This window comes from Pipistrellus hanaki, assembly GCF_964339955.1.
Source record: "Pipistrellus hanaki genome assembly, chromosome: 6".
Lineage (NCBI taxonomy): Eukaryota > Metazoa > Chordata > Mammalia > Chiroptera > Vespertilionidae > Pipistrellus > Pipistrellus hanaki.
In genome coordinates, this window is record NC_140508.1 from 40,876,248 (window position 1) to 40,895,994 (window position 19,747).

A 19,747-nucleotide genomic window follows, 5' to 3' on the forward strand; every position below is an offset into this window, starting at 1 on the left:
AGAGAAGGGGCCAAAATCTAAAATCCAGCCTAAATCGCGGGCCAAATGGTTTACTGAACAGTCATAAACTGACAATGTCATAAACTGACAGCGGAGTGTAGTGATGACAGCGCGGTGCGGGCCACATTGCAAGGCCTGGCGGGCTGGATTTGGCCCGCGGGCCTTGTGTTTGACACATGTGTCTTAGACAAAACTCTCCATCCCCAGCCCCTGGCCCCCAGTGCCCTTCATGTAAATATTTATAGCCTCACGCCTGCTGCTTTCTACTGGTCCACACCTTACCTCATGCTGCTGCTGCGGCTACTCCAATAGCCATGCCAGAAAAAAATGAATCTTTTCTGAGCACCTGGCCCAGCCTAAGACAGAGAACCCTAGGAAGAGAGGGAAGGCTTTTCCCTGCCTGTGTCTGCTGCACATTAGCCTCCTTGGATTCCCAAATGCCTGGGGTCCCCCAGACACGTTAGATACAGGAAATCACACAAGGCAGGCCCGCTCCTTGCCCTCTGGGAGCTCACAGTCTAGTTGGGTGTATAGGTAAATATGCAGGCAATTAATTACAGCGGCGTCCTGAGCCTCACAGCAGTCTCCGGGAGATCAGGACTCAGGAAGGCTTCCTGGAGGAGGTGATCACTAAGCTGAGATGGAACACGGTCAATAAAATTAGCCAGCCCATCATTTTCAGTCCTTCTCTTTCTGACTTTTTGCATACCCCAGACTCAGTGCATGATATTTGGGCAGAAAAGAGATGGCTAGGAGAGTGCCACTCAAAGGAATTTCACTGGGGGAAGGAGTGTTCGGGGGACAGCCTTCACTGTTTATCATTTCTCTCCTTCCCTTGCTAAAAGGAAGCAGCAGAATCTCACAGCTGAGACCAGAGAGTGGGCTCGGTGCTTATTTTTCACCCAAGACTGTCCTTCCCATGTGCACTAGAGAGGGAGGGTCACTTGACAAAAGCCTATTTGAAAGCAGTCGGACAAGGATCAGTTCCTCTTATGGCCACCATGTGGTTACCGGTGCCTCGTGCAGCCAATCAGCCCTCTGGGGGCCCTCACCAGACAGTCCCACATCTCCCACTGGGGCTGCAGATGTGGCCCTTCTGTTTCAGGCCGCACACGAGGAAGCGGATTGGCACAAATGGCCCTCCCATTTCACTGGACAGCACCGGTGCCTCAGCTGCCTCTGCCCCTTGCCTTAGGCTTTCGGTCGGAGTCCTCACAACTCACTTTTTTGCTTGTGTGTTTGCTTGTTTTCACTTGCTTTTCCCTTTTTTAATTATTTTAAAATTATATTTATGTGGGTAGCATTGGTTAATGAGATTACGTGTTTCAAGTGTGCAATTCTATGATACATCAAATGCATATGGCATTGTGTGCTCATCACTCAAAGTCAAATCACCTTCTGTCACCATATAGTTCACCTCTTTACGCTTTACTACCCTTTCCGTCCTCCTTCCCTCTGATGACCACCATACTGTTGTCTGTGTCCATGAGTTTTGTTTATTCATTTGTTGTTTTTAGTTTTATATCTCACATATGAGTGAAATCATATGGTTCTTGACTTTTTCTGACTGACTTATTTCTCTTAGCATGGTATTCTCAAGATCCATCCATATTGTCGCAAATGGCAGTATTTCATCTTATGGTTGAGGAGTCTTCCATTGTATATGAAGTACCACAACTTTTCATGCACTTTACAGTGTACCAGGCACAGATAGATGGCACTTGCTCTCTTGCAGACTGAAAATGTAATGAGGTGACATTGGTTAGTAAGGTTATATAGGTTTCAAGTGTACCTTTCTATATCTATAATACATTATTTGCATGTTGCATTGTGTGCCCATTACCCAAAATCGTGGCTTTGAGACCCTGGTGTGGCCTGTCAAAGATAGCACAGCATGTCAGAGACAATTTGGACTGAACCCATCTCTCTCCCGCTTTGGTCCAAGCAGAATGCACAGCTCCTGGCAGAACCCAAGTGCTTTAGTGATCCCTTTAAAGAAAGAAACTTTAGCCCAGTCAGTGTTGCTTAGGGTTGAGTATTGACCTATGAACCAGAAGGTCACAGTTTAATTCACTCTCAGGGCACATGCCTGGGTTGCAGGCTTGATCCCCAGTGGGGTGGTGTGCAGGAGTTAGCCAATCAATGACTCTCACATCATTGATGTTTCTATCTCTCTCTCCCTCTCCCTTGCTTTCTGAAATCAGTACAAATATATATTTTTAAATAATAAATAAATAAATAAAGGAAGAAACTTTCAAAAGCCATGGCTTCTAAAGTCAAAAATGGTATGTATACACACTCAATTATGAGAATAAATATAATTTTTTCAAATCCTTAGGAGTTAGGGAAATAGATAGAGAAGATAATAGAGAAATAGAGAATGGCAAGAAAGAGAACATTTAACATTTGTTTGATTCTCAATGAGAGCAGTATCACCACCCCCATGCTTGACACATCATTGACACTCAATAAATATTTGTTGAATGAATATATCCATTACACATATGCCACATGTAGCAGTAGAATTAGTGTATGGATATTTTGGCTCAGGCTTGACTATTAGGTAATGGTGACAACAAGAAAAACTGAACAAACTCATGAAGTAACTTGCTACTTCTATTTTCCTAGTTCAGTTTCAAAAATAATATATATATATATATTCAACTATATACTTTCTTCTAATGCAGTTCAAATTTGAAAGTACCAGCTGGGCTAGGCTTCCCAGTTGTATATGACCCAAGAAATCAAATATTCTTCCCGATTACTCATGTGTTTTTACACTTAGAGGTCACTTTTGGTCTGTAATCAATGTAGAACTTGTTAGCTAAACAAAAAGTTATCTCCTGCGCTTTAAGTGTAAGCTAATAATCAATTTATTATTTGTTCTCCCTGCTGCAAGCATTTGGTCTCTAGCTCTGATCTATATTAAAATCGATTGTGTGAACGGTATGTGTGTGAATATAGACAGCTCTTATATTGATCATGGAGACATATGCAAATGCATGTGGCATGTTTCTGATTCCTGGGACCAGTATAGTAACATATTCTTATGCAGCTATTGAGATGAAACGCGCACACACACCCTCAAATTTGTACAGCTTCTCAGTGGGGGGACGCTCCAGGCGCAGCGCAAAGAGTCACACCAGCTGCTGAAGAGGAAGCTGTCTGGGCTTTGAAACACTGCCGCAACTGGGCTAATGCCTCTGATATTGTGTTATTAATAAAAATCAATCGTCCCATCCTGGTGTCTCTGACTCTCCTTTTTAAAATGTGCTTTTAATTTTTGCCCCCGAAATAATCTGCATCTCCCAGGTCCTGCTGAATTCTACAGGGAAAGGAGAGAAGAGGCAGGCCACGGGCCCAGGGGCCTGGAATACTTAGCCATTTTGTCTGGGTAAGAATGCAGGCATCAGAGCTGCCTAAAAAAAAAAAGCTACCTAAGGAAAAGATCGGCACAGATGAGAACATATTAAAAAAAAAAAAAAAAAGGAAGAAACAGAAACAACAACAAAATGTAATCCGACCAGCGTGTGTTGTGTGCAGTTTCCTTCCATTGGCAGCTAAAACTCATCTTGTATTTAAGAACATTTTGAAATTCGTCCCCGTAATGTTTTCAATTAGAAGCTTTCTTGCATGGGATGCATCAAGAGAGAAACAACACTTCGAGTTAGAACAAAGGTACTCCCCGAGACAAGTATGATTAATGGGATAATCTCGTAGATTACAATAGTTAGAGGCAGTTCCTGCCATTCCCTGCTCTCCAAGGACTGGGACAACTCACTCCCATGCAAACAGCTGCACATTCCTCAATCCCATTATTATCCAACACAGGCGCTTGCGCGTGTTCAAATTCCTACAGTCTCCACATTTAGGCAATTTCCTATTGTGCAACTTCAGTTTCAGAAGTTAAAGCCTCGAGTTCCGTGTGATTACTTGATAGAGTTTACAAACGGAATTGATTTTCCAGAGCGTCATTAAAGGTTGCTCTGTGAGAAGCCAGACAAAAGAGTGCCCCAACAAGCAAAGCAGCTTTTATGTGGCACATTCAAAACAAAAAGGGAAGTCCTGTCACCTGCCAGTCAGTTCCCCTGAGGGGCAGGTGTTTTTTGTTCCTGGTTTACAAGGAAGAAACAGGCAAAGGGAAGTTAAGAGATGCACCCCAGGCTTGGCAGAACTGATGGTGGAAGTAGAATTAAAGAATGCCAGGATCCCTGACTCCGTTTGTCCAGGCTCTGCCCACCACGCCAGCCATCTCCTCCTAAGACAATTGCTCAGCTCTCAATGAGACCCAGTGAGAAAAGGATAAACTCCCCTATGTGATAGCCAATGCAAGGGACTGTGATACTGGTTGAAATGTGATCACACACCTGGGAGATATTGTGGGGTTGGCTCTACACCGATGCAATAAAGAGAATGTCACAATAAAGTGAGTCCCACAAACTTTTCTGGGTGTCCCAGTGCATCTAAAAGTTATGCTTACACTATATTGTAGTCGATTAAGTGTGCAACATCCTCATGTCTAATAACAATGTACACACCTTAATTTGAAAAAGACTTAATTGCTAAAGGATGCTATCCATCAATTGACTCTTCCGTGAGTCGTATGTTTTTGCTGGTGAAGGGTGTTGCCTCATTGTTGATGAAAACACAACACTTGCAAGGTATGCCTGCATAGGATTTTTCTTTCTATGGCGGAAGTAAAGCTTTCTGAGACTCCTTAGCAAGCTTCTGGACAATATTTCTCCCTTCCATTTGTCCCACTCCAATTTCCATGTCAGTTCTCTTCCTCATTAGTACAATTTGGGGGACACACTGACTAATCTTCACTTTTCCAACTCTAAGCAAATCTCTTCCTTGTTTAGTATGTTGGATCCTTCAACATTTTGCTATTTGCCCAGGCGTTTCTAGCCTCTTGACATTCCTCTGGAAATCTTCTCAGATGAGCAAGACATAAAGTTCACGCTGAATATAATTATAACTCAAAGGAAGTTTTTACTCAGGGCCCTGCTCCCTCCTGGCTGCACTCTTTTCCTCTCAAAAACAGGCACTTCCCTCCCCACCTGAAGGTCAGCATCTTGAGTCTGTTCCTCTAGTAAAACCAGAAAAATATGAAATTGTTCAGAGAAGATATAAATAACTGATGACAGCTTAAAGTGCTCATAGGCATTTGCATCTTGCAGGATCCAAAGCTTTAAACTGAGAGAAGATGTTAGTCTGATGAAGATTCAGGTGTACCACAGGTGGAGGGAGGTTGACATGGTGTGGAGTGAAGGGGACCGTGGGGGAGTTCTCACAGTTCCTGAAATCATCATGTGTACCAGTGGTTCCCAAATTTGAGTGTTTATTGGGATCACCTGGACAGCTTATTAAACTACAGAGTGCTGGCCCTATCCCCAGAGTTGCTGACTTAGTGGATGTGGGATGGAGGCCAAGAATTTGCATATTTAACAAACTCCCAGATGCTGCTGCTGGTTGGTGGACTGTGCTCTGAGTAGCACTGACGTCATTGTCATTGGCGTCGAGACTGTGTGCTCCAAGGACTCTGGGAGACAGCCCCAGCAAGAACTATTCATGATGCCCAGAATCAAACCAATTAAGCTGTAAAGAATGGATTAGTATCCAACTTGAGGAGGTAAAATAACCTAAGAGAAGCTGGGTGGTTGGAATGAAGATTTTGGCTGTGGCCTTGCTTTGCAATTCTTTCTGACCCGAGCCATCCAGGAAAGGAGCCTTGGGAGCTGAGGGTATGTTATCAAGGACAGCTTTTCAGGGTGTTTAGAGGTGAGGATTGTTAGCCAGCACTCTAAATTGACCTCAGCTGTCACAATGGTACACAAAGAGATGTAGCTTGGTACCCAGGGAGCAACCATCAAGGGTTTATAGATCAATATCCACACCTTGAACTGCTCTTGAAAGCAAATTAAAAGCCAGCGCTGACTGCACAGAGTACAGGTCAAGGTGTAAGCAGTGATTTGCAAAAGTTCTTTAATTAGAGTCAATAAGAATTGTCTCTTGCTTTTTTTTTTTCTTCCATCCCACCTAGCTTGCTAGTGATTTTATTTTTCTTTCATATATCACAGATGTTGTTTAGGGAGATGGTGTAACACTGACAAGCTAACATCCTGAACTTTTATAAAGGTATACTAATTGAAACCTATTATCATGTAATATATGTGAGTCAACTTATGTACTACAGAAAACAGTTACTAAAATCCTACTAGGTGTTAGTGATGTCACTTGGCTTTCATATTAAGGAAGTATTAATAATAAGGGGGAGGGGATAATTATACAGTCTACCTCATTACTTCTTCACCTGTGGAAAAATAAAAAATGTGTTGCTCCTTGCCAAAACTGGTTTGGCTCATTGGATAGAGCATCAGCCTGTGGACTGAAGGGTCCCTTAGCAAACTTCTGGACCGATATTTGATTCTGGTCAAGGGCACGTACCTTGGTTACGGGCACATCCCCAATGGGGGGTGTGCAGGAGGCAGCTGATCAATGATTCTCTCTCATCGATGTTTCTAACTCTCTCTATCCCTCTCTCTTCCTCTCTGTAAAAAATCAATAAAATATTTTTTTTTTAAAGAAGAAGAATGTGTTGCTCCCATAGTGTACAATGAGAAAATAAAGAAAAAATGTGAGATGAATTGTCAATGTCTATAGCATGTCCTTTGGCAAAAAGTACATCTAAATTAAAGTTTTGTCTCCATGGAGTTGGAGAAAAACATAGCTTCTCCCTGTTCCTCTCCCTTCAACAGAAAACTTCCTAAGAAACCTGAAAGGCAGGCGTGGCTGCAACCTCTGTTTAAATATACGCAGCAGACTTTTGAATGAATGTAAATGTCTTCATTACATTCTGTTTTCCTCTTTTATTCTCCTTTACGTATTCTGTAGTTTCAAACTCCTCAATGCCAAGTTGTGGGCAATCATTTTCTAAGTCAGTTAAAAGGCCTTTATGTTAAGCAGTAATTTAGATTATAATAATCTGTGGTGGTTTCCCAATACAATCCTGTAGAAGGAAGAAAACATGTCAGTTCCCTAAAAGTTGGCTTCTCTTTTTCCAGAGCTCAAGTGTATTTGAGGTGCCGTAAAGCATGAATATCTTAGAATTACACAATTGGATGGAGAATTAGGTCTGTTCCTTTTTCATATATTGTTCACATTTTGGAAAATGAATACCTTCCCTTTTCTAAGCTGGAAATTGTATAAAAATGAATTGATACATCAATGTGTTTGGGGCTAGAATATTTGTTCCCTGAGTCTATTCAGATGTGCAAATGATATTCAAGATCATCCATCACCATCAATTCACTCTTGTAAAATATCTTTAGATGGAACCTTCTCTTTCTCACTGACTTCCTTAGTCTAATGTTTGTTTCCTTTTGGGAGGGGTGGGAAAGGAGATTGAGAAGACTTAAAATTCTAGTCTCCCAGAAACAGCCATGAAGTGGTTTAATAACATTCAGGAAACTCAATCCATTTCACCACACAATTCATTGAAGACCCATTGCACTCCCCAAACTAGGTTAGGTAGTGTGGAAAATTCAAAGCATTTAAAGAGACAAGATGAACACAAATGCAAATACTAGAGAATAATGAAATGTGACATTTGACTATGCACTGCATTGTGACATGCTGATTATAAGGAAGAACATGAGAGTTGAACCTTATAAAATTCTGGATTCTGTACCTAGCATCGTGGGGTGGAATTCTTCCATGATTTGGCTGAGAATCAATGGAGAGAAGAGCTGCAGGTGGAAAGGAGGCAGGTTTGACACCACAGGCACTACCCGTGTTTCCCCGAAAATAAGACATTTTCTGAAAATAAGACCTAGCGCATGGAAGGATAAGACATCCCCTGAAAATAAGACCTAATGCAACTTTGGGAGAAAAAATTAATATAAGACACTGTCTTATTTTCGGGGAAACAGGGTAGGTGTGTGACCTCTGCGACATTCCTTCACTGCTCTAAGCAGAGATCATAATACTTACCTCAGAGTGTAATGAGGATTAAATCACTCAGTTAAAGCCAGTAGTGTGGCACTCGTAACAGAAAGTAAAGTGGTAGTTGTTGTCATTATTAGAATGTGATCCAAGCCTTCACATCATTCGGCCTAATTTGCTTTGGGTCAAGAATAATTTACGTCCCCAGGCACCACTGTAAAGTCAGAAAACAAACCTTCAACACTCTCTTCTCCTAAATGACCCCTGTTTGGGACGTCACAGACCCAGCATGTCATGCCCCTAGTCCCTCCTCCTTTGCATATTTCTCTCTCAGCACTAGAAGTTTTCGTTAGTCTCTGTGGAACGTACACTAAATCTTGGGAAGGAGAATAGCCTCCTACATTTGAATGGGATGTAAAATTCTTCCAAGTGCTCATACGTCTTGTCTCATTTCACTCTTACAGAACCTTGTGAAAATATTAAGCCCAGCATCAGTTTTCTCATTTATAAAGTGGGAACAGCAAGGCACAGAGAAGTTACACAACTTGCCCAAAGCCACAAGATGAGCCTGGCTGGACAGCTCAGTGCTTCTCACCCACTTCTGCCTGATTTCCAATAAAATGTTGCACCTAGATCTTACAACAGTGTCTCACTACTTTGCCTGGAAACCCTGGAGATCATAGTGTAATGTGGAATGGGGTATAATGAGATGGCTTGTGTTCGTTCATGTAGTCCCTCAATAAATATGTGCTGAGTGCTGACTATGGGCCAAGTATTCTTCTAGGCACTAAACATCACAATAAACAATTATTCCTATCCTCATGAAGTTTTCATTCTGTTGGGGGAGAGTGGCAATGAATAAGTAAAATATTTGGCTTCTTAGATATTGGTAAGGAGAAAAATAAAGCAGGGGGAAGGGGTGGGAAGTGGGGGTATTGGTGTTGATGAGTTCCCAGTAGGAAGAGGGGTGTGACATTTTAGACAGGGTGGCCAGGAAGAGAGGTCAGTTAGCAGGTGGCATGTAGACCTGGGCTTTGAGCTGTCTGAGAGAAGAGAGTTCTAGAGTCCAAAGGGCAGCTAGCACAGAGGCCCAGAGTTGGGACTGTTGCTGCCATGATGGAGAAACAGCAGGTCCACGAGTGTGACTCAACCCAGTGAGCTGAGCTAAGGAAAGGAGTAGGAGACAAAGTCAGGGGGATAAGTGGGGAGGCAGGGCAGGAGTGAGAGCCAGAATGGAGAGGGGTGAGGAGTTGTGAGTCATTGTTATGACTTTGGTTTTGCTCAAGTAAAATGAGAAGCCACTTCAGGGTTTGGAGCATTGAACTGTTAAATGGCATTAACAGCTGCTTCATTGAACATGGACTCAAGGGCTAGGGGGCAGGGTGGAAGCAGGGAGACAGTGAGGAGCCATTGCAATAATCTAGGTGCAAGATGACAATGGCTTAGGTTGTGCCCTCACCTCACAGTTATTACTATTCCATGAGGACTCTAGGGTGACTCAGAGAGCGGTTTTGATGGAGTCAAGGCCAAGGAATCTTGGGTATACCCTGAGCCTCCAGGCCTTTGGGCCCTCAGTTGGTTTCTACACTCCAATACTCCTAAAGGAGATCCTTTGGAAGGATGCTCAGGCTGAAACACTCGAGTTTATTGACAGTGAACTGGGTTTGCATTATTCTGGCCTTTTATGCTGGTCAGAAAATCAGTGCCTGTCTTTAAGCTTTTTTAATAGAAAAATAAATGCATACTTAACAAATGGGGTTTGTTTTGTAGACATAAGTTTTCAATGCATGGGGCCAACTATGGAGGGCAGTAAATACATTCATTCCTTGGTGATAAAATACAAAGGACCATTGAAGTAGACTAGGGCAATGTACCCTATTTCCACTCCCACCCAGGCAGCTTTGTTCTGAATTCCCTGGAGGGCGGATGAAAGGGTGTGTAGGGGTCAACGCCAATGTCTCTCTGTGCTTTCATCACTCACCCTCTGGGAAGGAGACAGTGTGGAGAGACAGTGTGGAGGGTCAGAACATGCCACCCTGGGCCTCACTTCTCTCATTGGTGGAATTAAGAGATTGGGCTGGATTATCCCTGTGGCCCACCCCAGCTCTAAGTACCTGTGATACTATGGGTGGTCTTTGTCCATGGAGAAGAGAAGAGAAAGGATTTCATTTAATATCTGGCCAAGAATCCAGGTAAATAGTCCAGCACTTAACTTCCGCACACCTAGGCAATGTGAACATGTGTATATCTTTTTCACTTTGGGTGTAAGAAGGAAATTATAAATCCAGGTGAAATTTTACCAAGATCTGGGTTTAGAAAGATGTTATAAAACCTGGCATTTATTTGGGTGTATTTGGATAGACTATCAAGCCATGTTCCTGATACATATTGGGGTAATGCACTATACCTCAAGATCTCTATACCTATACCTTAAGTCATAGCTCTGCTGTAGTTTTGTTTGTTTGATTGTTTGTTTGATTGATTGATTGATTGTTTAAGAACAAAGAATATGTGGAAGTATTTTGTTTTGTTTTTATCAATACCTGGAGTTCACGTGACATTAATTTCAAAGACCATCCATACTCTGGGGTTTATCTTCTTGGCAGAAAATGCAAATATTAGGAGGTCAAGCAAGGGCCCATTTCCTCCCCTCCAGGCCAGCCAAGACCTACCATTCCCAGGCTCACTCTTAGGTCTTTCCTTTCCCCGGAGGTATTGTTCCCTAACAGAATGCAGCACATGGACAAGCTTGTCACTTAAGTTACTCACAGGTTTACTTTTTAAAGGTTGAGTCAAGATCAAGTTTGGGCTAGCAGAAGTTTTGAGGTCCTGGGGAGAAAAAAAGCTGTCCCTGGGATGGAGGGAATTCCAGAAAATTCTGGAAGTGCCACCATCATGCGCCTTCTTAGCAGTTTTTCCCAGGCAGAGACCCACCCACCAGCACCCCAGAAGCTCAGAAACTTGGTTTTCCTTGGTTAAGTAAACCAAATAGTTATTTGGATTTACCTAAGCCCACTTTCTCAACTCTTTTCTTGCTGCCTCCCTGGTTGTTGAGCAATCATCATCACTAAGTGTAGACTCATGGATCTGAGGACCTTACAGGTCACAGCCCCACTTCCCACCTCACCTAGGATTCTCTCTGGCCCTCTGAGGGCCGTGCTGTTGGTTCTTAAGTATCTCCAGTGGTAATTACGGCTTCATAAGGTGCAGTATTTAAATGGTGGGCTATTTTATTTCCGGGATGTTCTTCTTTACATTGAATCCGATTCTCACTCTCTAAATAAACTTCAGTCCATTACTTCTAGTCCTGCAGAATGACTTTGATAAGTGGATCTCAAATTCAAATGCACACTTTCACCTGATCATCAAGCTCCTTTCACTAGCCTAATTTTATGAGCAATCCTAGGAAGTCTTGCTGACTGTTTCAGAAAGAAAGGAAGGCGTGGGGGTCCTGAGCTAACCATAGTGCAGCTTCGCATCCACACGCACAGGCCATTCTCCCTGGCCATGTTCCCCAGGCTTTAATAAGTTCATTTCCCCGCATTGGATAAACGGTCACATTTTCTAATAGTTTCTAATATCTTACTTAAAATTAATCCATGGTGAGTATTTTGACACAGAATCCCAGAGGAAATTGCTTCCTATCCAAATTAGCTACAAAATTAGGGGAAACTTGAAAAGGTTCTGTAACAGACTGTATTCAGGAAGACTGCCTACTGCATTTCACCGGGCTCCTCCTGACATCTAGTGGTGAAGTCTGGAAGAGTTTCCAGTACTCTGAAAGCAACTCAAGGTGGGACGGGAAGGGGGGCGGAGGGAGGGGATTGGATGTAATCTTATTTAATATTTGCTCTCTGAATATTTCACTTTGTGAAGTTGTAAACTGGATTCATTTCGCAATCCATGATAATGATATACTCATCTTTATTTTCGGCTTTGCTGCTGTGTACTGTACCTTTTATATCTGAGCTTACTTTGGAATCAATCAAATCTATTTTTTTCACAGAGGCCAGAAAAACACACCATCCTCGTTTAGGGGTTAAAAAAAAGGGGGGGCATTTTGGATAAGCATAAATAATTATAGTTTGATCTATAAGCATACTTACAAAAATGTTTTTGCACAAATGTATTCCTCTTCAAATGTAGTTTCAGGACGGGTTCGTGTGAAATCAGAGTCATTTATAGCTAACCTTGAATGCATTGTTATTCGCAATTAGAAGTAGATACATTTCACAGGCAGAGAAGCTGACAAGTCTTTAAGACTTCACACTTAGTTTTGCAGGAAGAGCTGAAGTTAATTAGAAGTGATTATACATACATCGCATGGGTGTGTGTGTTCGTGTTGTTGCACACACACACCACAAAGGCCTTGGGAAGGTTGCTTTTTTTTTTTTTTTACGTTTTAAAAATAAACATAATCTCCTTCCCATGTGTTGCCATAAGCCCAGTAAATCTAGGAAGCTCAGCAGGATTGAACAAGGTCATTTCTTGTCAGGACTCCAAGGGGGAGCAGGAAGCAACCCTGGGCATCAGATGCTGGCATTCTAATCCCCGCTCAGCACGGGCTTCCCGGGCGCGGGGGCCGCTTCGTGCCAGCAACGACACGCGGGCAGACTGAGGCTTTGACGCCAGCAGGATGGGTATCAGGAATGTGGCTCTCTACCTACGGGGCCCCTTGTGAAATGGAAATAGCTCCTCACCCTGATAATAGAGGCAAAATTCCAGCCGAGTTTGCTCACTTCTTGGTTCTGGTAAACAGGAAAGTAGTCATGAAAAGGCATAGCTAATCACTACCTCAAAATCAAAGAGGCTTTATCGATTTGTCCTAGGGTTTGTGGAATTTAAATATACAGATTACATATATTTTTTAATTATAGATTATATATTTAACTCGGGGGCCAGCCTTTCACCAGAAAGCTTATCCAGAGACTCTGGGTGGGTCAGCGGGTGTTGCCCACTGCAGGCTTATTGCTAGAGTCCTCGAGCGCAGGTCTGGTGCCCCAGTCAGCAAGTGGGAGGCTGATGCGTGAAGAGACAGGGGCCAGCCTGGTGCCTGGCCCACGGGGCAGGCTTAGAGTCTGGGTCTAATGGGTTGGACCTGAAGGACCTGGGACCTGAGTCTGTGTAGGTGGACCTGGAACCTGGGCCCACAGGAGCCAACCAGGCCCTGAGACCCTGGGATAGACCCAGTGTTTCAGGGGCTGGGGGCCAGACCAGTATTGAGGGAGCCTGGATCCTGGTTTCCTGGGAGCCTCTCTAAGGGTGGGACACAGGGGCCAGCCTGCCACCAGGGTGAGCCTAGATTCTGGGGCTCAGGGAGCTGGCCTGTGACCTGGGCCTCAAGGGCCAGCCTAGATTTGAGTCTTTGAGAGCAGATCTGGCAGTGGGACTATCTGACCGAGGAGCCTGGGTTCATGGGAGTTGGCCTTGAGGCTGGGGCAGGCCTGTGTAAGGCGAGTCAGGAGCCTGGGTCTATAGGAGCCGGTCTATAGTCCCTGGTGGCTGGACTGGCCCCGGGTGGGCTGGGGATCTGGGCCCATGGGGAGCCAGCCTGGTGCTGGGGGGTCCAAAGCCTGGGTCCCTGGTAGTCCCAGGCCAAGACCTGGGTTCACAGGAGTCCACCTGAAATCCGGGTTTGCAGGAGCTCACCGGGAGCTGGGGGCCATATGAATTACCAGGGCAGCTGGAGCTGGAAGGTACCGTGGTGGGTGAGCCAGAGGCCTGGGCTCACAAGAGCCCACATGGAGTCACCTAGAGCCGGGAGTCAGCCTGCTGGTGGGCAGGTGGACTCTGAGGACCACAGTGCTCACATCATTCTCCTTCTTCCATTGAAAGACCGTCCCTCTCCAGGCTGGGCTACCCAGGCTTGGGGGCAGGGCATGAATGTATCTTTCCTACCCTCCTCAGTGCATCTTTTCTTTTGTTTGTGCTTCACGCAGGTGCTATAATCCCTTACCTGGAACCCTTAGCTCTTGTAAGGTTTTTTGAGTGTGGAGAGTTATTCATATTGATGTTTGGGGAAGGGGGATGAACATGAGAAATTCCTATGCCACCGCTTTGTTAACATCACTCTAGCTCCTGTTAAGAACTCTTACAATTCAGTAATAAAAATATGAACAATTCAATTTTTTTAATGGATCTAAAAAAAAATCTTACACTAAAGACATTTTTGTCAATGAATGGTAAATAATCACATTAGTAGATGCTAGACATCATGACTCATCAGAGAAATGCAAATCAAAATCACAACGACATATTTCACAGCTACTAGGATAACTAGAATCAACAAGTCATATAATAAAAGTTTTGGTGTGGACATGGAGAAACAAGAACCCTTATACACTGCTGGCAGGGATGTAAAATAATGCAGCCACTGAGGAAGAGTCTGGAATTCCTCAAATGGTTAAACAGAGAATTACCATATGAACCAGCAATTCCACTCCTAGGTATATGCCCAAGAGAAATGAAAATATGTCCATACAAAAACTTGTATGTGAATGTTTACTTATAGCAACATATTTATAATGGCCAAATAACCATCAGCTAATTAATGCATAAATGAATCTGGAACCATCCATACAGTAGAGTATTATTCAGCCATAAAATATTGATGCACCCTGAAGAGCTGCTAAGTTAAAGAAGCCAGTCACAAAGACCATACGTCATATGAACTGTCCACACTAGGGAAATAGAAACAGAAAGTAAATTAGGCCGAAACCGGTTTGGCTCAGTAGATAGAGCGTCAGCCTGCAGACTGAAAGGTCCTGGGTTCGATTCCAGTCAGGAACATGTACCTAGGTTGCGGGCACATCCCCAGTGTGGGATGTGCAAGAGGCAGCTGATCGATAATTTTCATCGATGTTTCTAACTCTATCCCTCTCTCTTCCTCTCTGCAAAAATCAATAAAATATATTTAAAAAAAAAAAAAAAAAAGAAGAAGAAGAAGAAAGTAAATTAGTAGTTATGTAGGAGGGGATAGGAGTAAATTATTAGTTATGTAAGAGGGGATAGGAGGTTGATAGCTACCGTAAAGGGGACGGGGTTTCTTTTTGAGATGATAAAAATGTTCTAAAATTGACCATGATGATGCTGCACAACTTTGTGACTATACTAGAGACCTTCAAAGTATACACTTTAAATGAATTAATAGTATGGTATATGAATTATATCTCAATAAATTTTTTTTTAAGTATCTTTAAAAGTTCCTCCTATTCTGCCCTAATTGGTTTAGCTCAGTGGAGAGTGTCAGCCTGTGGACTCAAGCATCCTAGGTTTGATTCCAGTCAAGGCCATGAACCGTGGTTGCAAGCACATCCCCAGTAGGGAGTATGCAGGAGGCAGCTGATTAATATTTCTCTCTCATAATGTTTCTAACTCTCTCTCCCTCTCCCTTCCTCTCTGTAAAAAATCAATAAAATATATATATTTTAAAAAGTTTCTCCTATCCTAATTCATTCTGTCTCTAAGTAACATGTATCTTTCTTATTTGAATATTTACATTTTCTTGTAATATTTTAAAACCTTATTTTTTATGAATACGCATTTTTATCAATCCAAATGATGGTTAAAGTATAGCTAGTATAGAGGGACTTGGCTTTAGACTCAAAATTATTTCTTACCATAGACTAAACAATTTCAGGAAGTCTATAAATAAAAGTGACTTGATTCAAAACTTCTACTTTCTGTTAGGACACCCTAGGTAAATCAGACCAGCCACCAATTAAAAATCCTAGACACATTTTTAAATTTTTTCTTGAAAATATCCAAGAGATTAGTCCTAAAAAAAGATCAAAAACAAATTTAAAAAAATAAAAATAAACCAAGACAACTTTGCCCTGAGGGCATTTCCCATCTCCAAGCTATAAAGTTTGGAGCACTTCAGGGGGATGAATAATGAAAAACTAACCCCAAACCTGAGCAGGAATCACCAAAGACTAGGCTCTTGGGAGAGAAGAAGGAAAAGAGCATGAAATAGAAATAAACCTACCCCAGCCAAAGAAAAGCAAATACACTATATTCATAACAGACACACTAGACTTTGAGGCAAAAAACATGACTAGAAATTAAATTCACTTCTTAAATATAAAAGTTCAACTTACTGAGAAGGCAGTTTTAAACCTAGGTGTCTAATAATATGATATCAAAACTAGAAATTAAAAACTGACAGAACGAGCCGAAGCCGGTTTGGCTCAGTGGATGGAGTGTCGGCCTGCGGACTGAAGGGTCCCAGGTTCGATTCCGGCCAAGGGCATGTACCTTGGTTGCGGGCATATCCCTGGTGGGGGGTGTGCAAGAGGCAGCTGATCGATGACTCCTCTCATCAATGTTTCTAATTCTCTATCCCTCTCTCTTCCTCTCTGTAAAAAAAATCAATAAAATATATATTTTTTAAAAACTGACAGAACTTCAAAAAAAACCCACAAACTTAATCTAATAGACATGTAACATACAAGTTTAATCTAATAGACATGTAAACTGTATCCACCAATTAAAGAATACACATTAATTTTAAGCTTATTTCCAAAAACCATAATTAGAAAACATTTATATTAATATATAATTATAATTATACTAAAGGCCCAGTACATGAAATTCATGCACTGGAGGGGGTTTCCCTCAGCCCAGCCTGCACCCTCTCCAATCTGGGACCCCCCAGGGGATGTCCGACTGCCCGTTTAGGCCCAATCCTGCAGGCCTAAACTGACAGTCAGACATCTCTCTCACAATTTGGGACTGCTGGCTCCTAACTTGCCTGCCTGCCTGCCTGCTTGATTGCCCCTAACCACTCTTACTGCCAACCTGATAGCCCCCTAACCACTCCCCTGACAGCCTGATTGACACCTAACAGCTCTTCTGCCAGCCCGATCACCCCCAACTGCCCTCCTTTATAGGCCTGGTCCCCCCAACTGCCCTCCCCTGCTGGCCATCTTGTGACAATGTGAGGTAGCCATCTTGTGAGATGAGGATGTGTGGGTCAATTTGCATATTACCTCTTTATTATGCAAATTTGTGCACTGGGTGGGGGTGGGGGGGTCTTCTCAGCCCAGCCTGTCCGCTCTCAGTCTGGGAGCCCTCAGGAGCAGGAGGTGACCCGGTGATCAGGAGAAGGCAACTCCCCATCACACCCAGGAAAGGAGGCCCAGGTACAGTGGCCTCCCTTGTCCACAGGGGAAATATTCCAAGACACCCAGTGCAGGTCTGAAACCATGGATAATATTAAAGCTTTTTCCAATATGTACAACATACCTATGATAAAATTTAATTTATAAATTGGGCACAGGAATAGATTAACAACAATAACAAGAACGATTATAACAATATACTGTAATAAAAGTTATGTGAATGTGGTCTCTCTCTCAAAATAATCTTGTTGTACTATATTCACCTTCTTGTGATGATGTGAGATGATGAAGTTCCTAGGTGATGCAATGAAGTGAGTGACCTAGGCATTGTGACAATAACATCAGGTTACTACTGACCTAACATAAGAACAAGCACTTTACAGCTTCTCTGTGGCATATCCAAATTGCCAGCACTGATGAGAAAAACATTTGGGGGCAGAGAGGGGGGTGCTAGCATCCTGACTCTGTATCACTAATGCACATTCCTGTAAGCCTGTAGTCTAGTCACTGCCCCTTCTTTAATTATCTTGTCTTGCAAGACCTGTTTACCTAAATACTCCCATTTTACAGAGGCCATAAACCAGGAACAATACACAATCCCCGGAGGGGGTTACCAGTGCTGGCACCAGGCCTTTAGGTGTGGTCTCACTGCCCCCATCCCAACACATGGGGCTTTTTGCAAAGCCTGCCAAAGGTCTGGAAATCCCATCCATATGTGGGGGACAGAGAAACCAAAGGGTACAAAGGGAGAGCTTCCCCCATATTGGTTTGCTCAGGATTTGGAGAGGAAGTCTCCCCTGAGTCACTACTAGTACATGGGAAACATCTGAAAACAAATGGGTTTTCCCTGTATCTCCAAATACCCGTATATTTTTCGGTCGCCTGGTAAATTCTGTAACAGCATCATCATTCTTGCACTTTGGGTCGTTTATGAAGTAAAATAAAGGTTATTGAGCACTGCAATATCTTCATTGAGACAGCAACTAAGTAACCGAAGAGAAGCATGGACAGTGTGATGGACAGAAGGATGAGAAACCTCCGGGGTCTCACGAGATTTCATCAGGGCTACTGAGAGCAGCACACAATTTAAAATGCATCAAGTGTTTATTTCTGTATTTTTCCACTTGATATTTTTGAACCACAGTTAACTGTGGGTAACTGAAACTGTGGAATGTGAAACTGTGGTTAGAGGGTGGGAGGGAACTCCTGTACTCAAAAACCCAGAAAAGCAGGTTTTAACAACTTACGTATTCAGTCCTCCCCTACAAAATTAGAAATCATATTACCAAGGAACCTAATGCCCCAGCAAGGACTCAGACAGAGGAATCATCGTTGTGAAATCAACAACTTTTAAGAGAATAAAAGCAGTCAATGAAAGAATTTCCTAGAATGACAGATGGAACAAAATTTATAATTACCAACAAAATACAGGGAAAAAAGCACTGATTATCATTGTAAGGAAAGACTATAGCCTTTAATGACAACTTCAAAGTAGTGTTTCATATTCTCTTATGGAAGGTTCCCATGCCTTGTTAATAGTCTGTGAAACTGTTCAATGGTAGACTACAGAAAGCCTCTACATTTCTTTGCCAGAGGGGTTTCTGCCGAGTCCCCCTTCAACCAATAGGGTAAGTTGACTAATTTTATAAGCTCCAATGTTTTATTTTTACTCTAGTATTAAGATTTGACATTAAGAACATGGAAGAACTAAATTTTTTTTAGGTAAAAAGCCCATCAAGTGTATTAAAGGCAGCCATACATAAAATGCTGAGGTGAAAAATCACAGCATACTTATAAATGCTGCAAAGTATTAGTATACATCCTCAAGCCTTGAGACAAAGATAGCAGATAGGTTTCAAGTCACATGTCAACTCCAACAAATTAAGTCAAAAACGCTGTATGGAAATAGTTCTTTTTCTATTATGGACAGGATATTTCATTATTGCTTCATTATCAGATAATGTATCCTGATGTGAAATAACAAAATATGCAAAATCAAGGAAAAAGTTTTAAGAATTTTTTTGCCCAAGTCTAACAAAACAAACAATAACTCTGTTAGTTTTCTATAAAACATCTAATGGATAGCTTCAGTTAAACTAGGTTACATTTTTCAAATGCTCTTATTCATCTGGAAAATTCAATGTAATATATGTTGTATCTTTGTTGTATGTGTATATATACACACATACTATTTTAGGAGAAAACATCAGCATTTCAGCTTGGTAATTTAAATAATGTCAACTATGCATGTTTATTTGTAAAACTTCCCATAGTGAAACATGTTACAGTTACCTATAAACATTCATTTTTCCCTATTTACAATTTGAATTATGGAATGGTTGTATAATGCAACCAATTGAGTTATAGAAGTCACATAAACAATATAAATCTGATGCCCAATCCTTTACAAATATGAAATTACTTTCATTGGGTTTTCAAACTGGCAAGTATAGAGGTCAGCAATATTTCAGATAGGCACTTTAACAATTATTCAAACAGATGAAATGTACAAAGGGTAGAACAAATCTCAATATTAACCTAACCCTTAATTTCAGATGTGATTAATCTGAGATAGTCTATATTAAGGAGTGTTATAAACTTTTATTTCTTGCCCTTCTGCCTTCACTTGACCCAAAGCAAGATAAAAATGAAATACATAGATACTAGTATAGACATTACCA